General features: G+C 35.7%; 1 protein-coding gene and 1 long non-coding RNA gene across 7 annotated transcripts in view; both read left to right on the top strand.

The window, feature by feature from the left end:
* The window catches only part of DPYD (dihydropyrimidine dehydrogenase), an 833,169-nt gene that overhangs the window by 167,905 nt on the left and 651,310 nt on the right, over positions 1 to 13,954 (top strand). The window lies entirely within an intron of this gene.
* Positions 11,027 to 12,828, top strand: LOC131810473 (uncharacterized). Its single transcript, XR_009345596.1, has 2 exons — positions 11,027 to 11,188; positions 11,455 to 12,828. It is a non-coding gene; the product is annotated as an uncharacterized LOC131810473 (long non-coding RNA).

Below are 13,954 nucleotides of genomic sequence, written 5' to 3'. Positions count from 1 at the left end.
CAAATGGGGGACATCCACTCATTTCAAAAAGGGGTAATACCCTGGACAGTAAATAATAACAAGGCTCTGTGTTAGGTAGATTGGAAGGAAAGAATGTAGATAGGAATAAATATAGATAAAGAATCTGAGGCTAGGGAGGAATGACAGAGAGAAAACTAAAGTTTTTTGGTTTCTTTTTTCCCTATAATATTTTAAAATATGGAAACTAACTTAGTGAACTCAGAGAATAGCTGGGGGAAAATGGGTTTCTCCATTCTTTCTGTTACCTATTTGTTCATTACCTTGTCATCCTTTGGCAGGAATGTGACAGTAGCCTGTTGTTCATTCTATGTATTGCCACTAGCATTGAGTGTCTGAGGACACTGAAGAGTATACCTTTTTATGACTCCCTGAATAGTAACCTTTTGATGACTCCCATTATCCATTATACAATGATGTGTAAACTCCCTCATCCCAGCATATAAATGTTAATCTCTGTCACTTTGTGCTATATTTTGTATGAATTCCCAGTGCCATATTATAATTCACTAAATTTCTCTCTGAGTATGTCCTGTCTAGAATGTATGCTATGATATTTTCTTTTTTAGTGACAAAATTTTCTACTTCCCAAATATCTATTTGGTTCCTTTATTATCCTATCATTTTTCTTTCATTTTGCTTATTTTTGATACATACATATTTGTTTTGTTTTTAAAGGACAGTAGCCACTCCTTTATTTTATTTTATTATGAGGGTTATAAACATAGTAACTTTAAGGAAATTTTCAGATTATTATTTTCACTTTGTAATAATTTGAGTTCCTGATTACTAGAGCTCTCTTAATGTGAAGGTTTTCTTGTTTGTTTTTTAGAAATTTTGTGTATTTTTGAACATGAGTGATTGTTGTGCACATTTACTTTACTCTTGTTGTCTCCCTGTCCCATATAGCAATTAATTCCATGGTTACCTCAATATGGATCTTAGTGTCTTGATCTAGAATCATGTCTTATTATTAGTAGCTCTGGGTGTAATCCCCTGTAATATTGTGTTGATGTATCTGTGAAAACCACTGGAGGGATGGCTTGACCCATGTCTGAGATTCAAGTCTGTGTTGTCTCCCTCCTGTCTCTCTGTAGCATAGAGCTTTATGTAAGTCTTTATGTAAGTTAGCACATCAGTGTTGTCCTAGCCCCTTACATGTGCAAAGGTAGTACCATTCATCCAACCCATGATTTTAAGCAGAGAGTCTTATTCCAATCTTCTGCTTCAGGTTGGGCACTTTTGGTCTCAATTATACCAAAATAGTCAGTTGTAGGCTGTGTATGCTTACTTCAGAATCTGGAGGCCATCAGGCCTGTTGCTTCAGTTCTGCTTGCTACTGTGTCTTCATTTCTTTTCTGGTCTATTGAGGTATTTTGTGTGTGTGTGTGCATGTGTGTATGTGTGTCTGTAGGTTTTGAAATTAAGATAATTTCAAATCAAAATTTTACAATTTTATCCAAAATTCTTGGAGAACTACTAAAGTTTAGTTTTAATTCTGATTAGAATTCTGTGCCTCATCCCTTGTTCCCCAGCTATTCTCTGTCAGGTACCTATTATCCTAATTCTTCTGATGACGTGAGATATTCGTCAAATACATCTGAGTACATCATGTACTTTTATCCCATGCCTTTCTCATTCTGCTTCTTCCTGAATACACCCTTTTATTCTGTTCTGTCAAAGTCATTATTTTTTAAGACCCAAATCAAAAGGCACTTTTCATGAGACACTTACTTCCCTTGATTCTTCTCCCTATGAAGTTGTCATTCCATCTTTTTTGCCGATGAAGCATTTTTTGTGTTCTATAATTAATAGAAGGTATCATATCATATACACCCATGGTTGAGTGTTTAAATACCTGGTGCCCAACATTATGGTTATTGTATGAAGTTATAGGTCACATTCTCTTGTATTCATCGTGAAACCTTGGTGTTTAATATGGTGTTTGTCACATAACAGGTATATAGAAAATGCCTGATAAATAAATACATACTTACCACTAAATCAAATGGGTTAGTCATCTCTTTTCTTAATATCATCTCAGTTAAGGATTGTGAGCTTAATACCCCCCCCATATATACACACACACACACAGATATCTATCTATCTATATATATAGTAGAAGGTGGCAAGACAATATAAAATTTGTGTATCTTACAAATATTCATCTAAAACAACATCTTTATAAGTATGTGGTCCTTTCTACATAATAATAAATAAAAATATAGTTCATTACCTGTCTTTTAGTATACCAATGTTAGTTTGGATAAATGCAAGTTTCCACTGTTATATGATTTGATGGCTAGAGGGAAGGAAAATTCCAGACAGTTATGAGGTTAAGAAGAAGCCATATGGATAAATTTGTTAGATTAAGATCAAATAGACATAACATTAGAAGGCATTGAAGAGGTCATTGAAGATTCAAAATCTGAACTATAGCAATTTTCAAAAGCATAGACTAGAAACAAGGAGAGCCAGGACAGCATGAATAAAAAAACCTGACCTAATGAGTAGTCAGCATATACCCTAGAGTTTTAGGGCCTTAGGAAATGTTAGTGCAATATTTCTGAATACCAGTCCAGCAAAGGTTTGCGTCTTTGGGATTTAGTAATGCTGGGTTATGGGTAGGACAGTAAATAAGCATAACATAAACCAAAAGTCTTAGCTCCAGAGAGACGTACTATAGATAAGGTGTTGCGGGTGGGGTACGTATGAACACTATCAGACGGAATGTACAGGTGAATAAATAAGTGCATTCTGAATAGCTGGTTGTGTTTCAGCACTTCCTGTATGTCTCATGATTCTAAAGTATTATCTCATTCCCCAGCTGGAGAAAGTGAGACATAGAAAGATTAGATGGCTTCTTTCAATCCCTACAACCTCCTAGTGGCGATGACAAGATATAAACCCGTGTTTTCTGACTCCACCCAGTGTTCTTTTGATTATTTTGTGGTACACTTTCTGGAAAGGAGCTTGATGTTTCCTTTGCTGGATGGTAAAATGGCATGATGTAGATAGAAATAAATGGAAATTTCTTACTGTAGTGTAGGTACAGGAGGTCAGTTCCTAACATTTAAAAATGGAGTTAAATGCTTTCTTAAGAACTTTAATCCAAAATTAAGTCAGACTGCCAAGAAATACAGAGTGGAGAAATTTGAACATTCTATATCCTCATCATTTAATGTAGCTGAACATTTTGGACCTGAACACAGTTGCCAAATATTTTACAATTTTTATTGCTGTGGGTGGATTTTTTTCAAGTTCTTTGTTTCTTTTTAAAATAAAAATATCCAGGGCACCTGGGTGGCTCAGTTGTTAAGCATCTGCCTTCGGCTCAGATCATGATCCCAAGGTCCTGGGATCAAGTCCCACATCGGGCTCTCCGCTCAGCAGGAAGTCTGCTTCTCCCTCTCCCACCCCCCTGCTTGTGTTCCCTCTCTCACTGTCTCTCTCTCTGTGTCAAATAAATAAAATCTTTAAAAATAAACAAATAAATAAAATAAAATAAAATAAAAATATCCATACTGCTAATGAAATTTTAAGAGAGGTCTCACTCTAAGGCTCAAACTATGTTCTATTTATTGAAAGTTTTTCTCATTCAAAGAAAATATTCAGAGTTTAAAGTTTTGGCGATTCTTAATATTGACTTTCCCTGAAACTGAAAACTGAACGTGGTTCTTACTGTTTTTTATAAGGTTTTTATTCTCATAATCTCATAACATTTCAGAAACATGTGAAGAAGACATCAGACCATGTTTTTTTTGTGTTAGAAGGCACTATAAAAACTACCAAACAATAAGAAAAGTGAGGCCTAATCAGGTTAATGATTTGTTCAAGGTTGTATAATTTGTCAATAACAGAGTAGGAGCCAGAAAGCACTCTTTTCTCAGTGCTTTTTCAGTGTAGAGGATTGGTTATGTATTAGATTCTTGAATGTATCTTTATTTTTACTTTAGTTTTAGGTATTCTTGTCACATGACTGAATCTCTTGTGTGATGGGAGATGTCTTTAAATGAGATAATCAGGGCAGGTGTTCTCTTGTACTTGGGCAGTGTGTATTATGGGACTTTAGTAGTGCAGACCAAAAAAAAAAAAAAAAGTTTAGGACCAAGCTTCTTCTTTGGATATTCATTTGGTAAGGCTGTGTGGAAGACAATCATTTTTTCTTCCTAAAGAGATTATACAATTCATATTCCTTTGGAATCCACAGTGAAACTTTGTAAACATTGTAAATACTTCCTTTGGAAGCAGATGTATGTAAGATGCATGTTTTTCAAGTTAGCTGATCATAAATACTTTATATACTGTATTTAGTGCTGAATTATAGCTCTCTAAATTACTTTTAAGTATATAAAAAGGGGAAAGTCTTAACAAGGCAAAAATATTTCTCTTTGTAGTAAAGGGAAGCAAATTACCTTGTAAAGATTTTAATTTTCCCAAGATAGGAATAATACAATGTTCAAAATTCAAGCTAGTGCGTAGTCCTCCTCTAATTATTATTATTACTCATTTACTTATTCAACTGGCATTTGTTGAGCACCTGATCTAGCTAGCTGCTGGAAGTACCAGGACTAAATCAGCAGTATCCCTGACCTTGTCAACCACCCTCCCCATTACTCTCCTGCTCCGGGCACCAGGACCTTCCTTCAAAGCCTCCAACCTGCTGAGCCTTCTGCCATGTCATGGCATTGGCACATCTGTTTCCTCTGCCTCCTCCTTTCTCTTCTCACTCTAGGTGATTCCTACTCATCCTTGAGATGGCGGGAAGAATTTCCCAGATCCCTTGATCCCATTGCTCTGTACTATCATAATTCATCTTTGTTTGCAGTAAAATGTTTGTCAGTTTGTTCAACCCTAAGCCTACTGAGGAAGTATCTGTGGTCTGTTTTACTAGCCATTATTTTCTCTTGGCCTTGCACCTAACAGGCACTCAATGGATATTTGTTGAATGAATGAATGTCCTCGTGAGACCCATCAGCTATTTGTGGATACAGTTTATTTAAAAAATAATTATAGTAAAATGTGAAAAATGTGGGGATATGAAGAAGTAAATTAATAATCTTTAAGAAGTGAGAGGAGGTAATTGGAAGACTCCTCAAGAGGAAATGATACCTGTGTGAGAGCCTGAAGGATACCCAGGAATTTGTTAGATGGGAAGTATGAGTGAAGAGTTATGCATTTTGTATTGAAGGAGAAGCAAGAGCAAAGGCAGGAAAACGGGAAGAATATAACATGTTTAACTGAAAATACTGCTTATGTATTAGTATTACCAAAATCAATACTGTACTGTCGTCTTATATATAGAACTTTAACAACACCTCTTCAATAAAAAAGGATTTATGCACCCACTATACTGGGAGAACAGATTAATATCTTCCTAGCTTGCAAAGCAATTTCCTCTCAGTGGGATTGTTCTGAAAAGTTCACCTTAAAAAAATATCAAGAAAGGAACAGGTGGGACAATTCACAGCTTGAATGAAAATGTAGTACATAAAGAAAAATTTATTCTCCAAAATTATTTTTTTAAACAAGTTTCTTTTCTTTCTCCTTCTGTATACTTAAAGTTGAAAACATGAAATGTATTCATGTACTGGAAGAATATTCATTTTAGATGTGGAAAATAAAGGAGGCAAAAAATTAAACCTCTGTCAGAGACCTTCCCTTGACAAAGGGAGATTCATTTGCCTCCTTGCTGCTCTCATCACCCTGGGTTCTAATACCTCTTTTCATTGTTGACATGTAAGTTTGCCTACACTAACTACCCAAATGTGAAATTCGTTACTGAAACAATCTCATCAAAACTATTAATACTAACTAAAGAAGGCATCACTTGGAGAAATGAGGTAACAATTGCAAAGTTACTGCTAAGTGTAACTCATCATGCTAGTGATGTATCCGTGGAGATCACTTTATGCTTGGCTTTATGGTGTGACTGCTCACTTCATTATGGATGCAGTAGCACTTATATCTTACATATTTTATTCCTCATGTCCTCTCCTGGTTACACTTTTTTTTTGCCCCCAAAATGAAACCACTTCACTTCCATATTCTACAAGGTCTCTTGAATTGGCTTGGAAGATATTTTTCAGAATGTTTCCTATGTTTTTCATTTATTGAGAAGCTACTATGAGCATGCATCATTGGTATTCTTCATAATTATCTCAGTAATTATTATTTTATAATTTCACCATAAAACTGTTCTTCCCAATAACTACTGAAAAACAGTGCTCATTTATTCCATTGTATTCTCCATTGTTCTTAGATAATAATACATACAATTTACAGTGATTGACATTATTGAGCATTTACTATATGGCAGGCACCTAGTGTTTTATGTTAATTTATTTAACATTCCTTATAATGGTATGGTGTCTAGCCTGTAATTAGCAACTTATGGGAGGACTGGGGACACAAAGAATTTAATTAACTTTCCTAAAATAACAAAGCTAATAAATGATAGAGCTGCCTTTAATTCCAGAAGCCATCACACTACATTATCTCTTACAGTATTATTTTGTGATAGGTACCTAGTGGAAGGTGTATGAGTGAAAGAAAAGAGATCAGTTAAAGAAGAGATGATCTGTTTGTGGTCAAGGCAAATCTAGTAGCTGGGCAGAGAGTCTCTGCCACTTTCAGTAGATAGTAATAGATACTTCCAGTTTCTCACGTATCTTCCTCAAACCCTGTATTACTGGGCCTTCCCTTAAGAGACACATATACACACCAGCACACAGACACACACACAGCCTGAAGAAACAAATCCATTTATTATGTTTTTATATTATATTGGCGTTGAAGATAGAGAATGAACAGATGGTGCCTCTGAACTTAGGGCAAATATGAACATCTCTTAATCTCTCCATTACCCCACCTTCACATCACAAGAATGTACGTTCATGTGTCTGACTTATTCACTGTGAGACTCTCCAAGGCACAACCCATATCTTCCTCATTTGGGTATCTATACCATCTAGTGAAATACCCAGCAAATAAGAAGTGCTCTGTAGATATTTGTTGAGTGAGGAAGGAGGAAAGGGAGGAAAGAACAACAACAAAAAAAGAATAAAATTCCACAGACCATGAACACGTTTAAATTCTACCTTCACTGAAATTCTTCATTGAGCTTTCCTAAATTTAATGGCATATGTAACAAAATACCATGACAACACTGTCATTGTTATAATGAGAAGCACAGTCAATGGAATTTTCCCATTTTTATAGAAATATATATTATTTGCCCCTAGCTTTTCTGTTTTCCTGTTTTTACACTTTAAATCATGTTAAGCTGTAGGCAGCTAATTTTGATGACTATGTTCAAGATATTATTTCTGAACATTGTGTCTTTTGGCCTTTAGGCTAAGTTTTTTTAGACTAAATTTTATAAAAATATTCTGATAATTATCAGGCCATTGTCACATTAGTTCAATTCCCATGCCATTCCATTGCCTGAAACTTTGGTCCACCTTAAGATATGAATTAAATTGAGAAGATTAAACATTTATATCCTTATCTGTTTTTCTCCCATATTCATTAACTTCCTGAAATTTTTGCATACTATTCATGCGCAATGGTCAGCATTGCATCTTAGGCATAAACTCCTAAGGACTGAAATAATGTTTGAATCACTTTATACAGAGCCTAGTAAGAAGTAACAGTGGTCTGCAAAACAGTTTTACTTTTTGCCACAATATATAATGTTCCAAGTGTTATAGAGTGACATAATTATTTTGGGCTTGGTCATGATTGTAGATGTCAAATATGTTTTTATATGTCAAATATGTTTTTATTTTATGTATTACGTATGTGTGATATTTCTCCAGAATGTTTCTAATTGCTTTTATTTTGTCTTTCTGGTATTTCTATTAGAAGTTTCTGGTGTTTCTATTAGAAACACTGATTTTTTGATAGGTGATTTACCTATAAGAAAATGCTTGGTAAAGAGTAACATGATCATGGGTACCCTGAGTGGCTCAATGGGTTGAGCCTCTTCAGCTCAGTTCATGATCTCAGGGTTCTGGGATCAAGCCCCACATCAGGCTCTCTGCTCAGCAGGGAGCCTGCTTCCCCCCCCCCCCCCCCGTCTGCCTGCCTCTCTGCCTACTTGTGATCTCTCTCTCTCTGTGTCAAATACATAAATAAAATCTTAAAAAAAAAGAAAAGAAAGAAAGAAAAACATGATCAGAGCACCTGGGTGGCTCAGTCATTAGGTGTCTCCCTTTGGCTCAAGTCATGAACCTGGGGTCCTGGGATGGACCCCTGCATCAGGCTCCTTGCTCAGCGGAAAGCCTGCATCTCCCTCTCCCACTCCTCCTGCTTGTGTTCCTGTTCTCACTATTCTTCTCTGTCAAATTAATAAATCTTAAAAAAAAAGAATAACATTATCTGCAAGTATTATTGCTAGGCACTTTGTAAAGTAAATGAGGAATTTTGTTAGATTGTGTTTTAAGACAGCTGTTTATGGATTAAATTGCATAATAATGACTATAACATGCATGGCTTTTATCAGAAACTCTTTACATCGGAAACTCTTTCTCAGGTTCTCTGGGGCTACTCACTACCATTATGAGAACTACTGCAGAAATGAAATGATGATACCCATAGGTTGGGCTTTGGGGAAAGTCAGACCAGTGTAAGAGTCCTGACTCTGGATTTCACAAACTGGGAGGCAAGCCCTGACCATTATCATACACTATTAAGATTTTAGAATGAAGTAGAAGAGAAAACTGGCAATCACCCTTAGAAGATTTTTATTAACTTCTTAATGATCACCAGGATTACAAAAAATAGGAAAAAAAGATTTCAAATCTGAAACAGAGAAGGAAATTTTGTGCCTTAGTATTTTTATCTTTAAAATGAAAATAACAACAGTACCTACTCCATGGGGTTTTTAGAAAGATATAGTGATTTAATATTTATATCTACCTTATTGAGTGATTGTGGAAATGAAATGAGTTAATTTTAAAAAATGTATAAAATAAAGCTAGCATATAGTTACTCTTACATAAGTATTTACTCAATAAATTAAACCAAATACAAATATTTTTTCACTAAAGGTGTATATTATTTACATAAGTTTGAAGAACAGTTATTTAAAAATACATTTTTTCTGAACATTAACGGCAGTAACTGGAGTATTACCAAAATTTTGGCTGTCTTTTTCATCCAATTTCAAATTAATCTGTTTCTAAGCAGACCAACAGCAAAGAACAAGGAACCTAACCATTTTCTCACTGGAAGAGGAAATCTAAGAGACACCAGGAAAGCGAATCAGCATTGCATTTCAATGTGATAATTGTTTTGATAAAGGAACCCACAGGTTGTTCTGGGAGGTCAGAATGGCAAGAACCAGGGAGCTCCATGAGAGACACCTGAACTGAATTCTGAAGTAAGCTTAAAGTGTAGTTTTTGAGGCAGGGAAAGAACATACTAGAATGCATAGAGGTTGAAAAATGACTCGTGCTCACAGAACAACAGAGTTCTAGAGTGGGGCAAATGTTGCAGCTGAAACAGTAGAATAAAGCAGGCAGGTGCCAGTGCTTTCAGATCATTTTGTGAGAAACTTTCCCTTCAGGCAGGAAGATGTCATGATCTTTAAACAAAACAAAACAAAAAACAAAACACCTTGTGGAAAATGCATTTTTCTTTTACTTAGGGTAATCAGCATAGATTTTGATTAGGAATGAATATGTAAATTTAATTTTTTTTTTATTTAAAGATTTTTTTTTTTAAAGATTTTATTTATTTGACAGATAGAGATCAGAAGTACACAGAGAGAGAGAGGAGGTAGCAGGCTCTCCACGGAGTGGACAGCCCGATGTGGGGCTCGATCCCAGGACCCTGGGATCATGACCCGAGCCGAAGGCAGAGGCTTTAACCCACTGAGCCACCCAGGCACCCCTGTAAACTTAAATGTGTGCAAGGGTGTGTTTACTTTTCACTTTTTGTAAAGGGGAAGTGGCATCTTTTTTATGGAGGAAAACATTTAGATAAATTTGTGTCGGATCCACACATGAAACTGAATAGTTCCAACAGGAAGAAAATCCAGATCTGGCTGTTGCTTTCCAAATCTGTTCTTCCAGCACCTGAAATATTAGTCACTGTTGTACTTCTAAAGAAGAAAAAAGAAGTCTAGACAAATCTCTTTCGCATGAAGTAAGTCCAGTATACTTTTTAAGACACCATCTTCCAGTAAGCTTCAGCAAACTCTTCCTTTCACCAGCACAGACTTAGAATGTAGTGGCTTTTTAGTAAGTAACTTAGAGTCGAATTATCCCTACTATGCTCTGATATCTAGCTAGCTAAGATTTGGATAAATTTGTTTCTACATTCTATCATTAGTGAATGATATAGTATAATTTTAAGGCCAAATATTTTCTTCCACAGTTGTTTTAATGACATAATGGATCCCTTCAGCTCTGTGCTGTCCCTCACCCATTATTTATTTGACAAAACTTGACCTTTTGTTCTTTTCACTTTTCTGAACCGCCAGATACTCAGAAGTGTATCCCATTGTTAAAACTCTTATTAAAACTTTTACCTGGATCTTTTTCATAAGACTTATGGAGTTTTCAGGGACAGGAAAGAGAATATGGGAACATCATGGGTTTGTTTTTGCCTGATTTGATTCAAATGACCAAAGTAAAAAAAAAAAATTAAAATTACACAGGATATTGTAATTTTAGTTGTCAGTCAACATCAAAGTATGTTAATTTTTCTATTACATGTTATCCTTGCCCATTGCAAAAAAAAAATTAATGCAGTATAACATTGTATAAAGTTAAATCTATCTCAGATATTAGCCCACTATGCTTAAGTAGGTTTACATATTTACACAGATATTTTTTCATAATCAACATATCACATAAATCTAGAAATCATATAATAAATAGCCCATTTTATGCATTGATGAAACCACTGGACTTTGTTTCTCTTTTATATCTTTATTAGAATTCAGACAGAATTGTGTCAGTATTGTTATTATTGTTATATTATTCTGAAATTGCCTTCGAATAAGTCGTAAAATATATGGTATTTTCCCTTTTGGAATTTACTGAAAGGGTTACTTTTAGAGCATCTATGACTAATATATATTACCTTTTTGGTTATGTTTATATAGGGGCTTCACTGATATTCATTTAAACATACAAGAAGTGTTTTAAAATTTGAGAAGGTGGGGCGCCTGGGTGGCTCAGTGGGTTGAGCCTCTGCCTTCGGCTCGGGTCGTGGTCTCGGGGTCTTGGGATCGAGCCCCGCATCGGGCTCTCTGCTTGGCGGGGAGCCTCTCGGGGTCTTGGGATCGAGCCCCGCATCGGGCTCTCTGCTTGGCGGGGAGCCTGCTTCCTCCTCTCTCTCTCTCTGCCTGCCTCTCTGCCTACTTGTGATCTCTCTCTGTCAAATAAATAGATAAAGTCTTTAAAAAAAAAAAAATTTGAGAAGGTAATTTGCACAGCATCTGGATATGTTATAAAGAATAATGTGTTTTTTCTAAGAAGCCTTAGAAGATCCTCAATATAAATGAAAGAGTTCATGACATTAGTGGGGAAATGGTCCAGGTGAAATAAGATTATTGAGTAGCAGGAAAGCTATAATAAAAACTGTCAGTACTGTCACCCAGTTCCCTTTAAGGTCTGTAAAAGATCAAAGGTATATTGAGAATCATCTAACAGTTGTTTGGAATGGGAGGGGAACCACAGTTGTGGTGAGCAACAATATGCTGCTTTTAAAAAAATACCTACAGCTTGTTGTAGTTAAATTAAAAATGGTATGTTGGACTATAAAATGTGTTGGGAGACTTGGGTTTTTGAAAATGGCTACATGCTAACTAAAGTGTAACTGTATCATGGATATATGTAGTCACATGTATATAAACTTACTCAAATTAAAATGACATATAAATCAGGTAGTTTATTAATTATAAATTGCTACTTAAGGAAAGATCATATTGCAAGGGGAAAGTGCTGCCCTACCCTGGAGGATAAGAAATTATTTGTTACCACCTCACCAAATGGCAGCAGCTGAAAAGAAGAAAGAAGAGCTTTTGGATTTCAGCTTGGCTTAGAGGAGGGAAAGGTGCAACTGTCTTTGGTAGCCCCAAATCCAGGTTCATTCAACACCTTCTGCCTCCACCATGCTGCCCAAATTCTACCCCAGTGAACCGTAGGTACACCAATGGGGAAGTCAGTGCCAGGTCTGTGCTGGTCTTGAAGATCGGCCCCTTAGTCTGTCTCCAAAAAACTGGTGATGACATTGCCAAGGGAACCAGTGATTGGAAGAGTCCGGGGATTATAGTGAAACTGGCCATTCCAAAAAGACAGGCCTGGATTTTTTTTTTTTTTTTAATTTAAGTTCAACTAGCCAACATATAGTACATCATTAGTTTTAGATACAGTGTTCAGTGGTCATCAGTTGCATATAACACCCAGTGTTCATTACATCACCCAGATTTTAAGTGGTACTTTCTGCTTCAACTCTGATTATCAAAGCCCTTAAGGAAACAACAAGAGACAGAAAGAAGCAGAAAAATATTTAATAATAGTGGAAATAATCACTTTTGATGATACCATCAATGTTGCCTGACAGATGTGGCACCAGTCTTTAGCCAGAGAACCCTCTGGAACCATTAAAGAGATCCTATGGGCTGCAGTGTTGATGGCTGCTGTTTTCCATGACATCATAAATGACAGCAGTAGTGGCACGGTGGAACACCCAGCTATTTACAAACCACAAAGGAAAATTTTTCAATAAAGGTTCATTTGACAACACCCCCTCCAAAAAGAAAAAAAAAAAAAAAAAGGAAAAAAAAAAAGGAAAGAAAGAAAGAAAAAGAAAAGAGGAACTGAGAAATATGCCTAACAGGCACTGGTACTAGGAGGTAATGTATGAAGCAGGAATGAAGGAAATCATCTTTTATATCACATAGATTCTCATATTTAATAATTTGCATTCCTTAGTTATTTGCACAACCGTAAGTTATACCTTTAGTAAGGATATAGCCATTTGCAAATTTCGCAGTATATATATATAATTATATATTATATATAATATAAATATATAATAAATATATAAATATATATATATATTTAAGATTATATTTATTTATTGGCAGAGAAAAATTGCAAGCAGGGGGAGCTGGAGAGAGAGAGCAGACTCGGGAGATCCCAAGACCTTGAGATCATGACCTGATCCAAAGGCAGGCACTTAACCAAGTGAGCCACCCAGGCGCCTCAAACTTTGCAGTGTGTTGTTGCAGTATATTGTTGTGGCATCTTCTCTTGAAAGTAAGAGAAGAATCTAAGTTTGTGAGCAGCATCCTCAGATACCACAATTTACTCTCTTTGTGTAGTAAAATAGGACAGTATGTTTAGAATTTTTCAGAAGGTGACATGCCCGAAGTTTTTATGGAAATATTTTATTTGCTTGAAGGACAAGATGTACATGAGTTTGTGGCTTCTTATGCTGTTGAGGTTTTTAGAGCATACTTATTTTTTTAAATAAAAATATGTTTAAAAACCATCTAATACAACTGGCTATTCCAAGTTTATTTAAAATGGAATAAAATCAGCCTCCTAATTTTAGGAATTAGTGCCTCAGTGACTTCTGAGGTTATATAAGCCTTTGAAATCTTGTGACAATTTTTTCGTCTTGACTCGAGAAACTTCTCCTTGAGGAGATTTTTTACTCTCTTTTCTTAAACTAAAATTGGACTCCAGGAGAGAGGATACTGTAGCCTTTTTCTAGCTGTGACTTCTAAACTGCTTTTTTCTCAGTCTTCAAATTACTCTGGCAAGGAGGCAGTGATGTTGCGAAGAGATAAGGTCAGTAGAACATCACCTTTTAAAACTCTAACCTGTCTTCATATGTGAATGGGATAGTCCTGGGTGTAAGATGGTAAATGTGTTCTAGTAGTTTCCTCAGCTGCCCTGGTCACTGGTCTTAT

This window comes from Mustela lutreola, chromosome 10 (genome assembly GCF_030435805.1).
Source record: "Mustela lutreola isolate mMusLut2 chromosome 10, mMusLut2.pri, whole genome shotgun sequence".
NCBI classification, from domain to species: Eukaryota; Metazoa; Chordata; class Mammalia; order Carnivora; family Mustelidae; genus Mustela; species Mustela lutreola.
The sequence above is the reverse complement of the archived record's forward strand: the minus strand, read 5'-3'. Positions and strand labels throughout refer to the sequence as shown.